The sequence below is a fragment of the Papio anubis genome, chromosome 8 (genome assembly GCF_008728515.1).
Source record: "Papio anubis isolate 15944 chromosome 8, Panubis1.0, whole genome shotgun sequence".
Classification (NCBI taxonomy): Eukaryota; Metazoa; Chordata; class Mammalia; order Primates; family Cercopithecidae; genus Papio; species Papio anubis.
Window position 1 is genome coordinate 84,830,547 of NC_044983.1, and position 24,423 is coordinate 84,854,969.

Consider the following 24,423-nt stretch of genomic DNA (forward strand, 5'->3'; position numbering starts at 1 on the left):
TTGGGGATTCAAGACTGTTTTTCTTATTTTTTTGGTGATGTGAAGTTAAAAACAGATACCATGAGTGCTCACCTGATTTTTGGTGTTTATGAAGGTGCCTCTTTCATTTAGTTGTTAAATTAGTGCCTTTGGAGGGCCGGGGGGGATGATCAGTGAAGCCTTCTATTCTGCTATCTTGCTCCATCCCTCCATTTGAATGTCTTTAAATATGATAAAAGCAGAGAACCAATTATAGATTACTATCTGTACTATTCTTATCTCCTGGAACCAATTCGGATGCCAATAATTATAGCAGTCAGGATCCAATCATGAAAACATAATCTTCATGGGTATTATGAAATAAAAGATGTATTATAGGAAAAAAACCTTATGCACTGATGGAGAAGTTGGAATAACAGACCAAAAATAGAAGTTAGAGGATTAGAGAGAAGTGTCTTTCTGAAGCACTGGAATGTGTGGGCAAATTGGAGTTTATCAAGGAATCTAGAAAACCAGGTATATCCAACTGCCAGAATAGGACCACAAAGAAAAGGTAGTGGAAAATAAGATGGGAGTCTCCTGATTCTACATTTATTTTTATGTCTGGAGTCTCTGGTTCAGAGACATTTATGAAGAAGATCTGAACATGAACAAAAGAATGAGGACACATCTGCAACTGTCTCTCAGTATTAGTAACCACGAAGATCTTTAGCTCATAGTGGCTTCAACTTCACTGCTACCTTCCAAATCTCACAGAATTTTCTCTTTTAGCCAACTCTAACTTGGAACCATATGGGCAAGAGAATTCTGGAAACTATGGTTTCAGCTTAGCCAACGTGACTATTATAAAAAACACCAAGCATATTTTCCATATTTAAATCCTATTAGATTTACACCACATGCCATTGGTATTAAGTCATGGGCTTATTGATTTTTAAATCATCTGCCAACTCTGACTGAATAAGAATGGTATTGATTATGATTTTTTTGGTTGCAAGCCACAGAAATTGACTGACTAACTTATGCATAAAAAAACCTTACTGGAATAATATTATTAGAAAGCTCAAGGAATAAATAGGAAGGGTAGAAAAGATGCTTAGAAATAAAAAAAGAAACCAGAAAAGTAGCAGGTCACCCTCCACTGCTTCTAATCATTAGGGTTTTTGGTCTGAAAGGAATATAGTTGTTTGGGGGTTTTTCTCTGGGGGGAGAGCGGGGTGGGGTTATTTCTTTGTTTTTCTTACTTTAATCCTGAATAACTTTGCTTGAGATTTTAACTCTTTGAAAAGAAGGCTTTTGTCTGGTCAAGCTTAAGTCACATGCTCACTCTTTGGTCCTACTGAGGCAGTAAGATCTGGCAGAAGTAACCTGTTATAGCCTCTAGAAAATCCTTCATCCTCCATAAAAATAATGGTTTACTTTGATTTGCAATTTTAATCAGCTTGCTCAAAATGGTGGTGTGGTAATTCCCTATAAGAAAATTAAAGTGATTCTAGGAAGAATGAATTGTTATAAATCAATTGAAATATTTTAATGAATATCTATTCATTAATAAGAGTTTTGAGGCTATACCCAGGCCTGGGAAGAAATAGTATATGATCATATAGCATTGCCTGCCATGGGTGCAGAAAAGGATAGTATTAGCAGACTTCCTGTACTTTTTTGCCAGTTCTTGATTTTGATACAGCCTCTACAATTCCACTGTATAGAGAGCTGAAAGAATGTTACGGTTACTTAATAGGGAGTACCAAATGCTTCCTTGGGCTGACTTTGAAGGTCTGTCATAATCTAAATTCAGGATTACTTACTCTCAGAACTCTAAATTCAGGATTACTTACTCTCATTGTTCTGACTTCACATGGTCATTCTGTATGTGGTGAATCAGCCTATTGTGGAGAAAGCAACCCTTCAAAGTAAAGATGGGATTCAAAGGCAGAAATATATTTGAATCCCATCTTCACTAGCTAACACAGTATGAACATGATCAATTTACTTAAATCTTTTGACCATTAGTGTCATCGGCTATCCATCTCAAAAAGTAAGTGAGAGTTAAGTGAAAAAGTAATAAAAACATTATTTCAGGGCCAACTTTGTGCTTAGCACATAGAGAACATTTGCTATCTACTAGTTCCTTCTGTCTTTTTTAAATACTTCCTTTTTCCTAAATATCTGCTTCTATTTCTTTCACTTAATAAAATCTTGTACCATAAAGTCAAATATTATCCTTTCCTTGAAATTTTTAAACCAAGTTTTCAACTATTATACAGTTTTCTACTTACAGAATTCATTTAGGTATTGAATAATCAATTTATTTTTTAAATAATCCTTAATAATGTGATGCAGCACCATGTTGGAACAATATGATTCTGAACATCTAAAACCTGCATACCATTCAACGTTTGAATACTAACTACTATTTGCCCATTTTTGGATGGAAATTGGTAACACAAAGATTAATAAAACCCTGTGGGTAGCTTCAAGACATTCACAGGTTATTGGGGAAGATAATCATATATGTTGAATAACATGGCAGGATAGACTCATATGTGAACAAGAAATTAAGAGAGTAAATAGGATACTTCATACAGACTATGATAAAAATGGTAGAAGGGGGAGTTCTTTAGGGAAGATTAAAATATGACCTTGCATTCAAGAATGCATTGGATTTAGCCAGGAAAATAACAGTTAATGCAAGGAATATTGAAGAAATACAGAAAGAAGAGAAAGAAAAAGAAATGAGTGCTGTGGGAAAAAAAAAAATGTATACAATTTACTATGACTGGAGGATAGAGTGAGAAAGGAAACTACAGGAAATGAGGTTAGAGAAGCCAAACAAGACATAATTAGAAAAAGCCTTCTATATCACCCAAGGGTTAAGATTTTATGATAAACTCAATGAGAAAACATTGAAGAAATTCAGCCACACAGAGCTATAATAAGTATCAACAAAGACAATAAGAATAATAATCATGATAATGGAAGCAACCATATATTGAGTACTATTTATTTGCAGTGCACTGGGCTAAATAGATTACTGTATTGGTTCGTTTTCATGCTGCTGGTAAAGACGTACTTGAGACTGGGCAATTTACAAAAGAAAGAGGTTTAATGGACTTACACTTCCACATGGCTAGGGAGGCCTCACAATCATGGCAGAAGACAAGGAGGAGCAAGTCACATCTTCCATGGATGGTGGCAGGCAAAGAGAGAGCTTGTGCAGGGAAAATCCCATTTTAAAACTATCAGATCTCGTGAGACTCATTCACTATCACAAGAACAGCACAGGAAAGACCTGCCCCCATAATTCAATCACCTCTCATCTCGTTCCTCCCTTGACACGTGGGAATTGTGGGAGTTACAGTTCAAGATGAGATTTAGATGGGGACACAGCCAAACTATATCAATTACTTATTTGATTCTCAAGATAATACTCTGATATAGGTATCATTATCCCAATTTATCAGTGACAAAATTGAGGCTAAAGAGGTTAAACAACTTGTCCAAGGTTACTGTGAGTATGTATTATTACTAGTATAAATCTAGAGCTGTCTAATTCAAGAGCCCATGATCTTAAGCACAATGTTCAGATGTATGTTTTCAAAAAATCACTTTAGCAGCAGTGTAAAAAATTGATTGAAGAAGGCCAAGCCTAGAGGTCAAGACTCCATTTAGAAGACTACTGCACAAATACAGTTCTTAAATGAGTCCACTCCCAGGCAGAGAGGAAGAGCTAAAAAATTTAAAAGAGGCTTAATAGAATTAATAACTGGCTGCATGTGAATGGTTGGCAAGAGAAATCAAAGATAATAACCAATTAACGGGGTTGATAGTTGTGTCATCAGTAGAGGATGTTTCTGATAGTGGAATTGGGATACAATAAAATCAGTTTGAGGGAGTGTTGAGATTGCGGCACTTGAAGAAAAGTCATATGGAACTTGGTATGTAGAGAAAGATTTGGCAGATCTCAGAATTAGGTTGTAGATACAGCCATGATGCTAGAAAAAGTAACTCAGCCAGGGAGAATCTATAGTGTAAATGGAACAGTGAGATGAGGTTGTAAAGCTGGAAACATCAATATTTGAGTACATTTTGGGTACTAGATGAAGGTTTAACAAAAAGACTGAGAGGGAACTTCCATAGGACTATAAATACAACCAGAATCATTTTAAGAAAGGAGTTGTAACTGATTTGTAGAATTGTAAATAGTGACAAAAACCTCAGAGAACGATTTAGTTCTGCATGTAAGAATTATGGATGATGTTTTATTATTCTTTATAAGTTCTGGTCATCTAGTTTTTTTAAAAAAAACTTTCATTTTAAGTTGAGGGAAACATGTACATGTTTGTTCTATAGATAAACTGCAAGTCATGGGAGTCTGGTGTACATATTATTACTTATTACCTATTATTATTACTTATTACCTCACCCAGGTAATACGCATAGTACCCAGTAGTCAGCTTTTCCATCATCAACCTCCTCCCACCCTCCACTCTCAAGTAGGCCCTGGTGACTATTGTTCCCTTCTTTGTGTCCATGTGTATTCAGTGTTTAGCTCCCACTTATAAGTGAGAACATGTGACATTTGATTTTCTGTTTCTGTGTTAGTTTGCCTAGGATAATGGCCTCTAGCTTCTTCCATGTTTCTTCAAAGGACATGATCTCATTTTTTATGGCTGAGTAGTATTCCATGGTGTATGTGTGCCACATTTTCTTTACTGAGTCTCCGTTTATGTGCATTTAAGTTCATTCCATGTGTTTGCTATTGTGAATAGTATTGTGATGAATATAGACATGCACCTGTCTCTATGGTAGAATGATTTATATTCCTTTGGGTATACAGTAATAGCTAACAATAGGATTGCTGGGTTGAATGGTAATTCTGTTTTAAGTATGTTGAGAAATTGCCACACTGCTTTCCACAATGGCTGAACTAATTTACATTCCCACCAGTAGTGTATAAGTGTTCCCTTTTCTCTGCAACCTCACTAGCATAAATTATTTTTTGACTGTTTAATAATAGTCATTCTGACTAGTGTCAGATGGTATCTCACACTTTGATTTTGATTTGCATTTCTCTAATGATTAGTGATGTTGAGCCTTTTTTCATATGCTTGTTAGCTGCTTGCGTATCTTCTTTTGAAAACTGTTTATGTTGTTTGCTCATTTTTAATGGGGTTGGTTTTTGCTTTGTAATTTAAGTTTCTTAGAGATTCTGGATATTAGACTTTTGCTAAATGCATGCTTTTCAAACATTTCCTCTCATTCTGTAGGTTGCCTGATAGTTTCATTTGCTGTGCGGAAGCTCTTTAGTTTACTTAGGTTCCATTTGTCAATTTTTGTTTTGTTGTTATTGCTTTTGGTATCTTTGTCATGAAGTCTTTGCCAGGGCCTATGTTCATAATGGTATTTCCTAGGTTATCTTATAGGGTTTGTATAGCTTTATATTTTACATTTAATTCTTTAATGCATCATAAATTGATTTTTCTATAGGTGTAAGGAAGTAGTCCAGTGTCAATCTTCTATGTATGGTTAGCCAGTTTTCCCAGCACCATTTATTGACTAAGGAGTCCTTACCCAACCATCTAATCTTTGGCAATGTTGTTTTTGTCAACATTGACAAAGATTAGATGGTTGTTTTGTCAACATTGCCAAAGATTAGATGGTTGTAGGCATGCAGCATTATTTCTGGGCTCTCTATGCTGTTCTATTGGTCTATGTGTCTGTTTCTGTACCAGTATCATGATGCTTTGGTTACTGTAGCTCTGCAGTATAATTTGAAGTTGAGTAATGTGATGCCTCCAGTTTTGTTCTTTTTTTCTTTCTTTTTCTTTTTTTTTTTTTTTTTTCCTGGGACTGCCTTGGCTGTTTGGGCTCTTTTTTGTTGTTATTCACTACAAGTTTTAAGATTGCTTTTCTACTTCTGTAAAGAATGTCATTGGTAGTTTGATAAGAATAGCATTGAATCTATAATTTTTTTTAGCATTATGATCATTTCAATAATATTGGTCCTTCCTATCCATGAGCATGGAATATTTTTCTATTTGTGTCATCTCTGATTTTCTTTAGTAGTGTTTTTTTTTTTCTCATTGTAGAGATTTTTTACCTCCCTGGTTAGCTGTATTCTTCGATGTTTTATTTGTTTTGTGGCTATCATACATGGAATTATATTTTTGATTTGGTTCCGAACTTGGATGTTGTTGGTGTACAGGAGTTCTACTGATTTTTGTCCAACGATTTTGTGTCTTGAAACTTTGCTAAAGTTGTTTATCAGATCAAGGAGGCTTTGGGCAGAGACTGTGGGTTTTCTAGGTGTGGAATTATATCATCTGAAAACAGGGATAATTTGACTTCCTCTCTTCCTGTTTGAATGCCTTTTATTTCTTTCTCTTGCATGATTGCTCTGGCTAGGACTTTCAGTACTATGTTGAATAGAGTGGTGAGAGTACATCCTTGTTTCTTTTCAAAGGGAATGCTTCCAGATTTTTTCCATTTAGTATGATGTTGGCTGTGGTCTTTGATAGATGTCTCTTACTATTTTGAAGTACATTCCTTCAATGTCTAGTTTGTTGAGACTTTTTATTATGAAAAGATGTTGAATTTTATCAAAAGCCTTATCTACATCTATTGAGATGATCATGTGGTTTTAGTTTTCAGTTCTGTTCATGTAATGGATAACATGTATTGATTTGAGTATGTTGAATAAATATTGTATCCCAAGGTAAGGCCTACCTGATCATGGTGGATTAGAGTTTTGATGTACTGCTGGATGCAGTTTGCTAGTGTTTCATTGAGGATATTTGCACTTATTTTCATCAAGGATATTGGCCTGAAATTTTCTTTATTAATTGTGTCTCTGCCAGATATTGGTATTGAAATGATGCTTGCCTCATAGAATGAGATATGAAAGTGTCCATCCTCCTCAATTTTTTGAATAGTTTCAGTAGGAATGGCACCACCTCTTCTTTATATAGCTGGTAGAATTGAGCTATAAATCATCTGGTTCTGGGCTTTTTCTGGAGTCTTTATTACTGATTCAATTTTTGAATCCATTATTGGTTTGTTCAGGAATTCAATTTCTTCCTAGTTCAATTTGGGAGGTTTTATGTTTCCAGGAATTCATCCATTTCTTCCAGGCTTTTATGCTTGCATGCATAGAGGTGTTCATACCAGTCTCTGAGGGTTTTGTATTTCTGTGGGGTCAGTGATAATAACCCCTTTGCCATTCCTGATTGTGTTTATTTTTATCTTATCTCTTTTTTCTTATTACCCTTGTTAGCAGTGTATCTGCTTTATTTATTCTTTCGAAAAACCAATCTTTGTATTTTTTCTATGATTTTTCTATAATCTTTTATATGATTTTAAATATAAACTCATTTGTAAGTCACAGATAGGAGGCAAGCATTTTCTATAAACTTTAGCAACAAGATGGTCGTTGGTGATTATACAAAAGCAGATTGGTTGAAGTACATTGAAAAGGCAATGACAGTGCAGTTCATGGAGAAAGTGAAGAGAAAAGGCACATTTCTTTCTCAAACTAAATAACTAGTAAGGAAGGATAGAGACAGGATAAGAGATGGTCGAGTGTAGAAAGAGTGTGCTTTGTGTTTAAGATGTGCAATACTTGTCCATGTTTATATTGTTAAAGAAACAATAAAGGCTGCCAGATATTTGAAACACAAAACAAAGCAGGGTCTATCTGCCTGCTACTCAGAGGACAGCAGGATCACTCAAGAAATGTATAGGCTGAAAATGAAAGCACTACATATAAGGATAGAAAGGGGAGCTTATTTCACATAGGAAAAAAAAGAGAGAGAACATAATAACCCCCTCCCTTGGATTTGGTCATGCTTGGTTGTAAGTTAAAAAAAATGTGGACATAGAAAAAAGTTTAGAGTCATGTAGGGACAGTTTCTAGGTGCATAATTGAACATGGCAAATTTTTCTTTAACACTACACTGATGGAAAAGAATTATTAGATATGATGAGTGGTTAGATGTGAATAAGACATGAAAAGTGGAGATAACAAATAAAAGCAGGTCCCTAGCCAGATATTTTTTAATGGGTAGGAAAGGATATTGAGAAATTTTCTACCTGATAGCCTCTATTTTCTCTATAAGTAAGAAATTAGACCTCTTATCAGAAGTAAGGAAAATTCAGTCAAAGAGAAGGTCTGATAAGTCTAGGGTAACTACCTCATTCCAGCTTGCCAGGGACTTACTTGGCTTTAGCACTGAAAGTCCATGCTCTGGGAACACCCTCAGTCTTGGGGAAACCAGGAGATTAGCCATACTAGATGACACTATGGTTAATTGTAGCTGTTGAGAATGAAAAAATAAATAATTAGAACTTAAACAAGGCTGGAGACCAGAAATTTGTAATGATTTCAAACTATACAGTCCTGTGATTTAGAAATGTTCTGTGTTTAGGTATTGTGTTAGTTTTGAGTTGCCATGAAGTAATACCAGAAGCTGGGCAATTTAAAAAGAAAAGAGGTTTATTTGGCTCATGGTTCTGTAGGATGTTCAAGCATGGCACCAGCATCTGCTTGACTTCTGGTGAGGCCTCAAGAAGCTTCCAATTATAATGGAAGGCAAAATGAGAGCTGTCATCTCATATGGCAAGAAAGGGAGCAAGAAAGGTTTGGGGAGGTTCCAGGCTTTTTTAAACAACCAGCAGTGTGTGAAGTAATAGAGTAGGAACCCACTCATTACCTCAGTAAAGGCACCAAGCCATTTAGGAGGGAATTAACCCCCATGACCCAAACACTTTCCACTAGGCTCCTTCCTCAACAATGAGGATCACATTTCAACATGAGATTTGGAGGAAACAAATCTCCAAACCATATCAGGTATGTTTCAGTATGTCCAAAAGAGTGAGGCAATAAAGCAAATACTTTTTAAGGTAAGAGCTTTGACCAATGAACATCTCTATTGTTTGCAATTTCTGTACTTCCTGGAAGAGGAGGTGGAGTGAATTGGGGTAGTCAGAGGGAAAGAAACTAAACATAGAAACTCTGGTGTTTTAATGACTGTATCAGTCCATTTTCATGCTGCTAATAAAGACATACCCAAGACTGAGAAGAAAAAGAGGTCTACTGTGGACTTACAGTTCCACATGGCTAGGGAGGCCTCACAACCATGGTGGAAGGCAATGAGGAGCAAGTCACATCTTACATGAATAGCAGCAGGCAAAAAGAGCATTTGTGCAGAGGAACTTCTCCTTATAAAACTGTCAGATCTCGTGAGACTTACTCACTTTCATGAGAGCATTACAGAAAAAACCTGCCCCCACGATTCAGTTACCTCCTACCATGTCTCTCCCACAACAGTGGGAATTCAACATGAGATTTGGGTGTGGATATAACCAAACTATATCATTCTGCCCCTGGTCCCACCCAAATCTCATGTCCTCACATTTCAAAACCAATGATGTCTTCCCAAAAGTCCCCCAAAGTCTTAACTCATGTCAGCATTAACTCAAAAGTCCACAGTCCAGAGTCTCATCTGAGACAAGGCAAGTCCCTTCTACCTATGAGCTTGTAAAATTAAAAGCAAGTTAGTTACTCCCTAAATGCAGTGGGCAGTGGAGGGGTATGGTGCAGGCATTGGGTAAATACAGCCATTCCGAATCAGAGAAACTGGCCAAAACAAACGGGCTACAGGCCCCATCTGAGTCCAAAATCCAACAGGACAGTCAAATCTCAAAGATCCAAAATGACCTCCTTTGACGCCATGTCTTATATCCAGGTCATACTGACACAAGAGGTGGGTTCCCATGGTCTTGGGAAGCTCTTCCACTGTGGCTTTGCAGGGTACAGTCTGGCTTTTCTAGGTGCGTGGTGCAAGCTGTCAGTGGTGGTGGATCTACCATTCTGGGGTCTAGAGGATAATGGCCCTCTTCTCACAGCTCCACTAGGCAGTATACTAGTAGGGACCCTGTATGGGGGCTCTGACCCCAATTTTCTTCTGCACTGCCCTACCAGAGGTTCTCCATGAGGGCCCCACTCCTGCAACAAACTTCCTCCTGGATATCAGGCATTTTCATATGTCCTCTGAAATCTAAGCAGAGGTTCCCAAACCCCAATTCTTGACTTCTGTGCTCTTGTAGGCTCAATTGCATATGGAAGCTACCAAGTCTTGGGGTTTGCACCCTTTGAAACCATGGCCTGAGCTCTAGGTTGGCACCTTTCAGCCATGACTGGAGTGGGTAGGACACAGAACACCAAGTCACTAGGCTGCACATAGCATGGGGACCCTTGGCCCAGCCCACAAAACCATTTTTCTCTCCTAGGCCTTCAGGCCTGTGATGGGAGGGGCTGCCGTGAAAATCTCTGATCTGCACTGGAGACATTTTCTGCATTGTCTTAGGGATTAACATTCAGCTCCTCATTACTTATGCAAATTTCTGCAGCAGGCTTGAATTTCTCCTCAGAAAATGGGATTTTCTTTTTTATCACATTGTCAGACTGCAAATTTTCTGAACTTTTATGCTCTGCTTCCCATGTAAAAATGAATGCCTTTAATACCACCCAAGTCACCTCTTGAATGCTTTGCTGCTTAGAAATTTCTTCCACCAGATACCCTAAATCATCTCTCTCAAGTTCAAAATTACACAAATCTTTAGGGCAGTGGCATAATGCTGCCAGTCTCTTTACTAAAAAATGACAAGAGCCACCTTTGCTCCAGTTCCCAACAAGTTCCTCATCTCCCCCTGAGACCATCTCAGCCTAGTTTATTGTCCATATCGCTATCAGCATTTTGGGCAAAGCTATTCAACAATTCTCTAGGAAGTTCCAAACTGTCCTACATTTTCCTATCTTCTTCTGAGCCCTCCAAACTGTTCCAACCTCTGCCTGTTACCCAGTACCAAAGTCACTTCCACATTTTCGGGTATCTTTAGAGCAGCACCTCACTCTACTGGTAACAATTTACTATACTAGTTTGTTTTTAGGTTGCCGATAAAGACATACCTGAGATTGAGAAGAAAAAGAGGTTTAATGGACTCACCATGCCATGTGGCTAGGAAGGCCTCAATCATGGCCAAAGGCAAAGAGAAGCAAGCCACATCTTATGTGGATGGCAGTAGGCAAAAGGAGTGTTTGGCAGGGTACTTCTCCCTTATAAAACCGGAGGTCTCGTGAGACTTATTCACTATCACGAGAACAGCACAGGAAAGACCTACCCCCGTGGTTCAATTACCTCCCACTGGGTCCCTCCCAAAACAGTGGGAATTCAAGATGAGATTTGGGTTGGGACACAGCCAAACCACATCAATGGCCAATAGGTATACAAAAAAAAAAAAAAAAAATGCTCAGCATCACTAATCATTAGCTAAATGCAAATAAAAACTACAAAAAGATATTACCTCACACCTGCTGGAATGGTTTTTATCACAAAGCTAGAAAATAAAGTGTTGTCAAGGATTCTAAGAAAAGGGAACTTCTGTGCATTGTTACTGCAAATGTCAATTAGTTCAGCCATTATGGAAAATGACATGAAGGTTCCTTTAAAAACTAAAAATATAACTACCATATGATCCAGTAATCTTATACTTCTGAGTATATATCCAAAGAAACTAAAATCATATTAGCCCTTCATACTCACTGCAGCATTATTCACAATAACTAAGATATGGAATCAACCTAAATGTTCATCAGTTTCTGAATGTATAAAGAAAATGTGGTATATACACACAATGGAATACTATTCAGTCATAAAAGGGGGAAATCCTGTCATTTTCAACAATACAAATTAATCTGAGGTACATAATGCTAAGTGAAATAAGCCAGACACAGAAAAACAACTGGTATCACTTATACATGGAATCTAAATAATTTGAAATCATAGAAGTAGCAAGTAGAATGACCACAACTTACCAGCGGCTGGGAGTTGTGGTTATGAAGAGAAAGGGAATGAAGAGTTGTTGATCAAAATGTAAAAAGTTTCAGATAGACAAGAGGAATCTATTGTACAACAGGGTAATTAATAGTCAATAATAATGTATTGTTTATTTCAAAATCACTAAGATATTCAGTTTCAAATGTTTCACCCTAAAAAAAGATAGGCAAGTGAGGTGACGAGGTGACTAATATGTTAATTGACTTGATTTACTTGTTCCACTTTGTATACATATATCAAAACATTACACTGTACTTCATAAATGTATACAATTATAATTTGTCAATCAAAAAGAATACTAATAATTTTTTTTTTTTTTTTTTTTGAGACAGAGTCTTGCTCTGTCGCCCAGGCTGGAGTGCAGTGGCCGGATCTCAGCTCACTGCAAGCTCCGCCTCCCGGGTTCATGCCATTCTCCCACCTCAGCCTCCCGAGTAGCTGGGACTACAGGCGCCCGCCACCTCGCCCAGCTAGTTTTTTGTATTTTTTAGTAGAGACGGAGTTTCACCATGTTAGCCAGGATGGTCTCGATCTCCTGACCTCGTGAGCCCCCTGTCTCAGCCTCCCAAAGTGCTTGGATTATAGGCTTGAGCTAATAATTTTTTTAAGGAGCTGTGGTGTTTGATCTTTTCAGAAGGGGAAAGTTCATATGGGACTCACTGATGTCATGCTTTCCCTGCAATATCAATTTAAATTTTCCAAGAATGATAAGTCACTTATTTTTTATTTCTATAGGAAGCAAAAACAGCGAGATCAGATATAAAGACTCAAATGTTATCATGCTATTACCAGCAGAGTACATAGAGAAAGAAAAAGAAATCTTTGTTTTTAATTTAGGAACTAAAAACAGAGGGACATATTAGCAGAAAGCCATACATCTCAAGATATATGAGTGCAACTCTGAGTCAAAACTGCTTGAGGTCACTGGGCATGGTTTTGAAATCTGGCTGTGTCAGAATCTTTATGGAGCTCATTAAAATTAGAGGTGCCTAAGCATACCCCAGACTTCCTGCATAATCCTTGGAGATGAGGCCCTTGAATCAATATTTGCAGCAGGCTTTCCAGAGTGGCTCTGGTGCACCAGGAGCTTTAGCACCCAGAGATCTAGGGCAAGACCTAAAACTATGGACAACATTTGGGAGCTGCAGTCAGGGCTTTAGGAATGTTAACACCCCTAGAGATGGTCACTTCTAAATGAAAAATAAGTTAGAGCCATCCTTGACTCTAACTGGAAATAGGTTTCTTTCTCCCTAATTCTTTTTTAAACAAAGGGTTTTCATTTTCTCATACATAACTGATCAACACTATTTTTAGTTTTGCTCTTTTGGTGGCAAATGGGGACTATTTCAATCTACTTCAAGGAGATAGGAGTTTATTTTAGGAACATATGTGGACCAGACCTGAGACTAGGTAACACTAAAGAACTACATCTAAAGCAGCTCTAGGAACCACTCACACAGATTGCTCTCTTGGGCATCTCAGCTTCTATCAATTGGGCAGAAAGGCAGAGATGAAGGACTATGGGGTATAAACTTGACTCCCTAGAAACCATGGTTGGAAATGGGCAGTTTTCATCAGAAGGGGAAGTGGGTGGTGGGGTCAAGTGGGTATTTCTACTGCAAATACCTATGCTGCTTTTTTGCTAAGTATTTCTTTTACTTAACATAATTCAGTAGGGAACTGAATCAGGTTGCTTCCTTATATCTTCATAAATACTTGAAGACTGAATCCTGTTTATTTTTTTCCCTAAATTTTCCTCAGACTCACTTTACTCCACATGCATCTTTCCTGCTGGTGCATGAGAACTTTTTTTCTTTAAAAGGCCTTTAACAATTCCCTATTCAAGAGACTATACTTAAGCAATTCAAACTTACTTGAGTACCGGAAGTATAGGCCAGGGTAGATTGTAAAGTATTTGATTGCAGTTTCCTCCACCACTTTCCCTAAACACCTGCAGACCCTAGGAGAGCTGTGAACACAACGTAAACATGCTTGAACAATATGAGAAGTGATAAAGGAGGTCTATAGGAATAAACTGACCCACTAGTTAATGGTGAGACATGAATATAAACCAGGTCTTCTGCCTCTCAAATATCCTACTTCAAATTATCGATGGGACTTAAAACTGATCTGGGTAAATCATCAAACTTACAGAGCTTTGATCAAATCATATGATACTTGTAGATTAGAGGATGAACAAATTTTAGTAAAAGAGTATTTGATTCATATACTCTGAAGTATATTTAAAAGCAAACAGGTTTTTTTGGCATGTTAAATAATTTAAAAATTACAAGCCCAACTACTTTTAAACTATTTACAGCTTAATATACAGATTAATTTACTGTCTTGCTCTTCAAACATTTTCTTTTAAATTGATATTGTTTGAATCTCTTTATTATACATTTCCCTCTAATAGTCTAGAAAATCAAAAAATATTAACAAATTCAGCCTGACCTCATTTCTTCAACCAATTCTTATTCTGAGTTTATAAGTGAGAAGTGACAATGATGAATATGGTTTGAGGCCTGAAGGTACTCACTGTCTATCGGGGAAACAAACACATAAATAAGTAACTACACTATAATGTGGACAGTGCAATGCCAGATACCTTTGGCTATTATGCAAGCACTGCAGAAGGGACACTTGCCCCAACCTGCAAAGGTCAGTGAAGGCTTCCAGGAGTAAAAGATGTGAAGCTGAATCACATGACTGCCCCATGCCCAGTACCTAACCAGCCTTAACAGCTTTGTGTCTCAATGGCCATCAGCAAGTCCTGGTAAATACATCTTGGCTTCAAAAACTTCTATCTCACTGGCAAGCACTCCAATCGAAACCACCATTTCTCACATAGAGTACTACAATAGCCTCTTGGCAATTTGCCCCACTTCCATTTCTTATTTCTGTCCATTTAGTTTGCATATGGCATCCAGAGCAACATCATGTTACAGATCTGTTTAATTATTTCATGACTTCCCATCTCATATGTAGTTCCAAACAAACACCATTCTAAGAAAAGCCCCTGATTGATCTGGGTCCGTTTCCGTCTTCAGTCTCAGCTCGATCTACGTTCCTCTCTCACTATTCTCCAGTGCGTGACTTTCTGTTTCTCAAATACAAACTCTATACTCCTTCAGGTCTTTTGCACATGCTGTATTCTCTGTTTGAAATTATACTCTTCTTTCCTTGGCTGGCTACTTTTCATCTTTCAGGTATGAAGTTAAATATCTCTTCTTTAGACATTTCTGATGGCATGAAATAAACCTCCCTTGTTACTTATTTTCACTCTCTGTCTCTTGTTTATAGCTTTGTAGCCCCTGTTACCAGTTGAATATTCTAATGATAGCTTGCTTACTGTTTTCTGCCTGCCTTCTCACTAGGTTATAATTTGCTCCATAAGGGCTTAGGCCAAGTCAGTTTTGTTCATCGATGTACACCGGCCACCTAGTAGAATACAGCCTCAAAACTAGGCACTCATTAAGTATTTGTTGCATAAGTGAATAAATACGTACACTCTGTGATCTAGCAAATCAAAACTACTCACTTTTTTTTCCATTGACTTCACTGGCATTCTTATATTTTTCAAGAAGGCCCTCTACCCAGCCACTAACTCTGCTTATAGTTGGAGTAATTTCAAAATTTATTTTTCTCCATGAATTCTTCTCTAATTTCTCAAAAATGATTCATCATTCTTTCCTTTGAATGTGCACAAGGATTTCTGCTTCTCTTAGGGCTAATGTTTGCATTATATGTTTTTGCATAATTGTCCTGTGTCCCTTAAAGCCAGGAACCATGCCTGGCCACTTTATTTCTACCATAGAGCCAGGCAATGTTCGCTAACTGATTATTCTGTAAAAGTGATGAGTGAACCAATTAATAAAATAATTTTTGAACAAGCTAAAAGAAGAGGTTTTTGGGTAGTACAATTTAAAGATGAACCTGAATATGGTTCTGAAATCTTTTAGGGTATGTGCTAAATAAACTGTGTCACCTCTTATTTTTTGTATCCACTCTTAATGTTGTTATCTTTATCACAATGTGGCCTTTCTCAGTGAAGCTGTTAAAATCCAGCTGGGCTGGTCAGCAAGATGTTGATGTTGCTCTGACACCTTGTCAGCAATGACACTCCCTGTATCTGCCATTAAAAAAAAAACAGTGTTATATGGAAGATAGAACTATATCTAGAATAATATGAAGAAATTATTCTTAAGAAGAGTTTTTGAAATATTTGAGAACAGCCCAACCCAGATAAGATTGTTTAAATTTCTCTGACCACTTTCACATAATTTTCTTATCCCATAATCACTAAACTCAAAATTCAATAACTAGAGATGTTAAGAGATATTAGCTTTAACATTAGCAGAAACCTTGAAAAAGGACTTTAATTAAAGAGTCCTGTAGCAATGTGCTGTGTACACATTTTCAACATAATTCACCTACCATATACAGTTGAAAATCCAATTTATACAACTTATGTTTCATAAAATAAAAATGCTAGCCAAAGTTATTTATAGCACAATGAAAGTTGTTAAAAGTTCAAAACATGATAGTGACCTTTACATTATCCCAGAAAAGGCAATTTATTTCATAGCCTATTGAATATAGAAACCATTTTCAGATACATCTAGTTTAAGTGGTAAAATTGCAGAAAATTACACATACAGCATGATAGCTTTTTTCCTACTCTAAGAAAACCACCTAAGTGCCTTCAAACTCTGTAAAATCGCTGCTCTTTTAGAATTAATGGTTTCCTAAATTACCATAAGCTGTCAACCTTTACAACCATTTTTGATTATGTTATGTTTAATACATATTTATCAGGGACCACTAAATTTAACATAAACTATAGGAGTTTTGACACTGGCCCTAAACAAACTTGATACAATAGCACCTAGCCTTATTCTACTGAGAGGAGAGAGGAGAGAGGAAAGAGAAGTAAGAGAGAAAAATACCCCCTCATGAAATCATCATTAAAGGCGGCCTCAAGGAAGACATGACCCAGCAACGACAGCTTCTAGCCCCTTGAGAGTTTTTCATCTCGAAATTTTATATTCTCTAATTTTATTAACTATGCTGTGCTATATACTTTTCCTCATAATTCTCTAGAATTGTGATTTGTGAATTTGATAGCTATTCCATACTGAGTTTGAACAAATCTCCCTGTTAATTCTTTATTATGTTTGCGATTGTATACACTTTGATCTTTCTTATACATCAGCATTTGATCTTTTAGACTGGAGTTCAATATTTCTAGTTCATCATTTTAGAGAGTTTAAGAATCTCAGCCTCCTTGATCATTTAAATTGCCCTTCCTGTGAACTTCCTAGGTCTTTTAGTTATGGTCCTTTTTAACTCTGTCAAAGCCAGGTTTTTCCTTCTATTTGGGATCTAACATTGTTAACATGCTGACATTTAAAGATGTATGCAGCATGTAGAAATCAATGAAAAATCACATAAGAGCTGAGAAATTGTAAATAAAAGGCAACTCAGGCTTATTCTATATCTAAGTAGGCTGCTAATATCTACCTGATAGTCAAGTCTCATCTGACTCAAAACACCTCTCTACCTAAAAATGTCTCTTCTACTTACCAAATACTGTGTCTGAAATTCCTAATGTTATAACCACTCCTTAAAATGCAAACAACTTACCAATCTAGGAGACAAAGACTGTTAATACATTGCAATCCAAATAGAGGATATTACATCCTTCTGGCTGGAGATACTGGTGTGTCAGCCAGGTAGAATTTAACGGAATAAATTATATTGTTTGGATGTTTGTCCCCTCCAAATCTCATGTTGAAATGTGATCCCCAGTGTTGGAGGCAGAGACTGGTGGGACGTTTTTGGGTAATGGGGATGACTCCCTTATGAATGGCTTAGTGCCCTCCCCATGGTAATGAGTTCTAACCCTCATAGTTCAGGCAAGAGCTTGGTGTTGAAAGGGTTCTGGCATCTCCTCCTCTCTCTCTCTTGCTATGGGACATGTTGCTCCCCCTTCACCTGCCACCACGATCGAAAACTTCCTGAGGCCCTCTTCTGGAGTAGATGCCAGTGCCATGCTTCCTGTACAGTCTGCAGAATCATGAGCCAAAATAAACCTCTTGTCTTTATAAATTATCCAGTCTCAGCTATTCCTTTATAGCAACACAAATGGACTAACACAGTAAGTATGTAAAGAAATGACTGAGTTTAAGGAAATATATACAAAGGTAGGTCTAGGTAGGATTCTTAGGAGATAATGTGTAGTCAGGTGCAAGCATCTAGCAAATATAGAGCCTTGAAGGTGGGCACCTAAATAAGAGGAAAACGCTTGGAATAGCAGATGCAACTAGATTGAAAATTAGCCCCAAATAAACACTTGCACTTAAATGGCATAGTTGTATTAAAGAAAAATTTTAATCTATAAAATAAGAGATTAATTTCAATTAGCTACATAAATGCAAATAACAATTAACTTTAATTTTGATGGATAACTCACAAATTGGCAACATTTTAGAAATTCACAAAATATAAGTTTAATTAAAAAGACATACAACTGGATTACTAAGAAAAAATACTTGTAAAAAATCATACTTATTAAAAAAGATATGCAAATTAAGACATAACCTATCAAAGTGTCAACAGTTTTAAAAATGTTATCTTAAATGTAGCAGCAATACAGCTGGTAGAAATAGAAACCAGCACAAACTTTCTGGGAAACAGTTTGGCAATATATACCAAGGTCCTAGGTAATATATACCATCAGAGGAGAGTCTGTTTTAGAAATCTGTCCTTGGCAAACAAAGATGCAAAAAAGGATTTCTTACCAGCATTATTTGTAGCAAGGAGAACTATAAAATAGATATAGTTATATAGATATATCTGAATGGTTAGAAACACTATGATTAAAAGATCAAAGAATATTATACAGCTGTTGGAAATCATTTTTATAAATATATAATGATACGAAAAAATAGCTATGAATCTTAAGAAGAAAAGTGTGGAAGTAAATATTAAATCTTATATGAGGCTTTTTCCTGGGTAGTAGAATTCTACTTTTTTATATACTTTATTGTATTCTCCTCAAAATGATGTGTTCCTTATATATTTTGGAAACTAACACACTTTTAAGAAACATAAGATTCTAAAGGTGGACTTCTTAGGCCTTACTAATCATTGCAAAGTACTTTCAAGAAAGTTGAATCCGGATAGAAAAATGAAAATGAGACACATGAAGGCTGTGTCAGGGTATAACTTTTCTCAAAGCCTCTAAATCACCTGAAGCACAATTTTATTTTTAATATTTTACAATGTTGAATGCTGAGCGTAAGGATTTTGAAGGACACGTCCTTCTTAGAGAACAAAAACTTTAGAGTATTAACTAGCGTTTATTGAATACTAAATGTTTTACCTGTATTAATTTAGCCTCATAATACTGTTTTCACAGAAGAGGAAACTGCAAGCCACAGAGGCTAAATAAAACATGGTTGCCAATAAATAATAAACACCACATCAAGCCATAGACCCAGAATTGGAGCCCAGGTAGCTAAGACTTCAGAGTGTGTGCCTTTAACTCATTAAACTATTCCACATCTCTGGCAGGATCTTGCCACTTGAAGCTTCTGATGTATTAGTTCTTCATTTTCACTGAATTCACTACTTGCAATGGGCAGTGATTTATTTTTGACTTATTTATTTTCCTTGACAAAATCATCAGGGCCACAGATTTCCTGTTCCCTACAACAATCTTTTAGCCCACACCACTTTCATCAGAAATTTACTAGTAAGGGAGTATGTGTCCATGGTAGGGGGATACAAAAAGGGACACAAAAAATGATATTTCATTATTATTAACTAATTTTTGAATGAGTTTTGGGTGACTGTAGCAATCAGTTCTTCCCTTGAGTTTGTAGACAGATAGGGGTGATTGGCTTCTCCATGAAACTATGAACAGAGCCAAGACAGAAAATTGCTTTCCCACCATCACCTAGTGTATGGCCAAGAATCTAGGATTCCAGGTATAGTTAAAATTTTAATAAAGTCTATATTCCTTATATAGCTTCAATGCGATGGTTGCTTTAAAATTTTTGAATTGTAAAACTGTCTGCTTCACTTCATCTTCCAATTGGACAAAACAAAACTTTCCAATAATCAGGAATCCACCATTTTATAGCTTTATAAAAATTCAGTTGTCAACAAATTCTCCATCAAAAGCTCTCCTTGACTACCCTATTGCACTTTTGAATAAATCAGAAGAGCATTCTACTTCAAATAAAAAGCAGATTGAATATGCAATAAATTCCTTCTTTTATGACAATTTTCCCTGGAGCTGTGTTTATTAATACCTCTGAGATACTGCAAACTTTTTTTGTGAGATCAAAAAATGGAACAGTTGATAGTGACCACATAAAGCTTTGTTTTCCCTTGTTTGAACTTAAAGGAGAGAATGTTGTGATATTTAAAAAGTAAAACAAAAGAGAGGACAACTGACTAGTCAATTATTTAAGAAAAAGACCATAATGTCCTTTCCTCAGAACTTTCAGAACAAAAACAAAAAAACGGAAGAAGAAGAAAATAAAAACAAATAAAATTCTAGCTAGATTAAATACATAAATTTTAAAAATAAAACACAAATAATAGAAAGGACATGGGCACAGTATTTTATAAGCTTCAGCTAGAGAAAGCTGTCCTAAGTATGATACTAGCCCAGAAGCCACAAAGATTGTTTTACTACAAACAAGTAAAAATTTTATATCGCAACAAAGTCAAAATACAAAAATCAGGGCAGAAAAAATAAAATATTTTCAACACCTGTGAAATACATGGTATAACGTACAGTGTGTTAAAGCCACTTAACAGTAGAATTGGGAAAAGTAGGATGGAGAAAACTGACTTTGATATTTTACTAAATAATCTCCTGAAATAGAGTTTTTACAAGCGTATATTTTTTTAGAACTCAGTAGGAAGGAGAGAAGTGAAATAGGTAAGAAAAAAAAGACGAGTGTGGAAAAACAAATTTTAAAAACTTTATATTTTCTATAAATATCAAGATTGTCACAGTCTAATATCCTCAGTCATCTAGTAACTAAGAGGCCACAATGATTTCCAGCTGCAACCGCATCTGAATTCAATCAGCAGGCACCAAGTTTGGTACTATTGCTATTCAGAAGTTAGCAGATGCATTTTGCTCTTTAGAATTTAAACTGAGAACTGAACATTTTCACTCCCAATGCTAGTCAAAGTTCATCACAGATCTTTGTCATAAAGATACATTAGCAAAAACTATTACAATTAGGATTCAAATAGAGCCAGTAAGCTTCTTTCATTCATTTCCCCATGATGGTGCATCTTTTATTTTTCATTTTGCAAGAAATAAATCTCAGATCACACTTCTCAGAAAAACAATTGGATTCTGAACTTCAGAATCAATATTGAAAAGGTAATAAATGCATGCAAGGATTAAATACAGAACTACAGAATTTGTAATCTCAGATCATAGTCCAAATTTTGTAAACAGAGTGTATCCATTACAAATACTGTCCTGTGAGGAAGTGTAAAGAAATTAGTTGATAACAACTCATTCTATTTGAAAAATGTTCCTCTCGTCTACCTACTTTTCCTACTTTTCTTACAGAAATATGTTATCAAGTTTCCAAAACAAACAACATTTTTATCTTAATTTATCTTAACTCTTGCAAAAGGTAAAAAAATGAACTTACATTTGGATTCATATGTAACTCATTATATTTACTTTAAAATTATAATCATAGGAAGTCAATACTGTCTTGGACAATCCAGGATTTGTGATCCATGGATCAATGTTTATTTCTTCTTGGTTAAGTAAATACTTCCTCTAATTTTCAACTTATCCAAGAAATGCTTCTTGTACAAGGTAGATATAAAATGGATTAAGAAGAAAAAGTCTGAGGACTGATTTAGTTATGTAAATAAATTTTAATTAAATTTTAATTAAGTAAGGGCTAATTTTATAATACTACTGCTGCATCATCAAATTTTGGTTACACTGAAACAAGATTTCAAACTAAAGTGGCTTTAATATCTTAAAATGTAGTCCAATGCCAAGTATTTAGTGTCTATACTTCTTTTCTGGAAGGAATGATGAAGATTGTTGACTAGCTCCTTATCATACTTATCAGAAACTTCTGAATTCAATTTACCTCTCAAATGTAGGCTTCCCTACTCAATAGAAGACTGTATTTTCAAAACAAATTTTGATCCACGGAGAAATTCAGATATATCATTCCCACTAGTATCTAAATGGTAGCTAAAACTCTTTCTTTTAAATAAGAACATTTAGATTAAAAACTGAAATATCCCATCACTTGATATGGCAGCTGGTCAAATATAAGATTTGGGTTGGAATTTTTTTTCCACTCTGTTGGAAAGTGTCTAACATTGTAGCAGACACTTCCTTTGAACTCTTGCCCAGAACTGGGCAAAAAAAAAAAAAAAAAAAAAAAAAAAAAGATATTAAAGCACCACTGACTTTGAATTTTTTTTTAATATTTTTCCTTGGAGACCATACAACATGTTGAGGGATTCTTGGGGTAGTGGGGGCAAGAGGAGTAAGATATTTTCTTTGCTTAGACCAGGGTGTGCTGATCCCCTTATGTAAAGAAGTGTTGACACCAGGAAAAAGCCATCAAATGATGCAAACCTGACGTCAGCGAAAGCCATCCGTCCAATCACATGTTTGAATTGACTGACTAAAGACATCAAGCTACTTTGTCTGTTTATACTTAGATTGACAAATTTAGAATGATGAACTACCACATTTCATGACTCATCAATGATTTATTATAATTAAAAATAATACTGAGAACTGTGATAGATCAATAAGGCCTGATTTCTCTCCTAGAGGAGTTCCTACTGTATAATCTATCACCATTCTAACCTTAGCAGTCCCCATATGGATGCAAGAGAGGAAAGGGAAAAAGCTGTTTTCAGGGATATCCTTGTCAGACAGTTATCCTTTACCTTGATGTTTCTCTGTATTAACTTAGTTCAATTTTCCCGAGTAATGGATTTCATTCAAATACTAGACATTTGCTCTCCTTTCAAGTTGGCCAAATTAGTCCTATCAACTAAGAGCTGCCTGTATTTATGGGATACCCCTCCTAAAATAATAAAACATTTGATTCTCAGGTTGAGATAGGTTTGTTTCAGCACCTGCAGATTTGCTCTGAGAAATAACTGGTACTGGTTTTTTGGGACAATATGTTTTTTAAGTGCTCTCATCACAAAAATGATAAGTATGTAAGGCAATACATATGCTAACTAGCTTGGTTCAGCCAATGTATACATGTTTCAAAACATGTCGTATACCAGAAATACATTCAATTTTTATTTGTCAGTTAAAAACACAAATAATAATAATAATATAAAACAATCTCAACAGTGTAATGAAAAAAGACTTCTTTTGGTTGAGGGGTGGAAGGAGGCTTCAAGCTACATGCTCTTATATTTTAAGAAAGAAGAGAACTATTTATTCATCATAAGACATCTGATACAAACTATTTCACATAATCCTCTGAACAGCCTTAAAGATAAATATATTTGTCCAATGTTGGAGGAGAAACGATGAAAATTAAAGTGGTAAATGGCTTGCCTGAGGAATTCTGGCATCCAAACATAGGTCTCTCTTGTTAAAAAGCTTATTTTATTGCTATTATACCACATGACATGAAAATTAAGCAGCAGATATAAATGTATGTATTTTGGAACCATGCCACATGAGATTATAAGGCACAGTTAATGAAAATTGCCCATTTAAGAAAATAAATTATGGGCCAGGTGTGGTGGTTCAATGCCTGTAATCCCAGAACTTTGGGAGGCTGAGGCAGGCAGATCATTTGAGGTCAAGAGTTCCAGACCAACCTGACCAACATGGTGAAACCCCATCTCTACTAAAAATACAAAATAACTTAGCCAGGCATGGAACCTGTAGTCCCAGCTACTCTACTCAGGAGGCTGAGGCAGAAGAATCGCTTGAACCTGGGAGATGGAGGTTGCAGTGAGTCAAAATTGTGCCACTGCACTTCAGCCTAGGTGACAGAGCAAGACTCGGTTTCAAAAAAAAAAAAAGAAAAGAAGGAAAAAGAAAAGAAAGAAAAGAAAAGAAAACCTGAGTTTACTTACTTGTTAGGCAAAGAAACAGGATATACACTTGAGTAAAGAAAATTTTTAAGTAGATCATTTAGAAGAAAATATCACAAGAGTGGGTATATGCCAGAAATGGGTGGGGATCCATGGGCTTAATGTTAATTAAAGAAGCAAAGTTTGCATTCCGTATGAAAGATGTGAGTCCATAAATATGTCCACTGTTGCAGACACGGTGGCAAATACCTGTAATCCCAGCACTTTGGGAGGCCAAGACAGGCAGATCATGAGGTCAAGAGATCGAGACCATCCTGGCAACAGCCAACATGGTGAAACTCCATCTCTACTAAAAATACAAAAATTAGCTGGATGTGGTGGCATGCTCCTATAGTCCCAGCCACTCAGGAGGGTGAGGCCGGAGAATCACTTGAACCCAGGAGGCGGAGATGCA

General features: G+C 36.2%; 1 long non-coding RNA gene across 1 annotated transcript in view; it reads right to left on the reverse strand.

The window, feature by feature from the left end:
• The window catches only part of LOC110744040, a 35,599-nt gene extending 11,871 nt beyond the window's left edge, over positions 1-23,728 (reverse strand). The window contains exons 1-3 of the long non-coding RNA XR_002524101.2: positions 15,865-23,728; positions 13,751-13,845; positions 8,198-8,294 (exon numbers count right to left, since the gene is read on the reverse strand). This is a non-coding gene — a long non-coding RNA (uncharacterized LOC110744040). The remainder of the gene's footprint in view (positions 1-8,197; positions 8,295-13,750; positions 13,846-15,864) is intronic.
• Between the last annotated feature and the right edge of the window lie 695 nt (positions 23,729-24,423).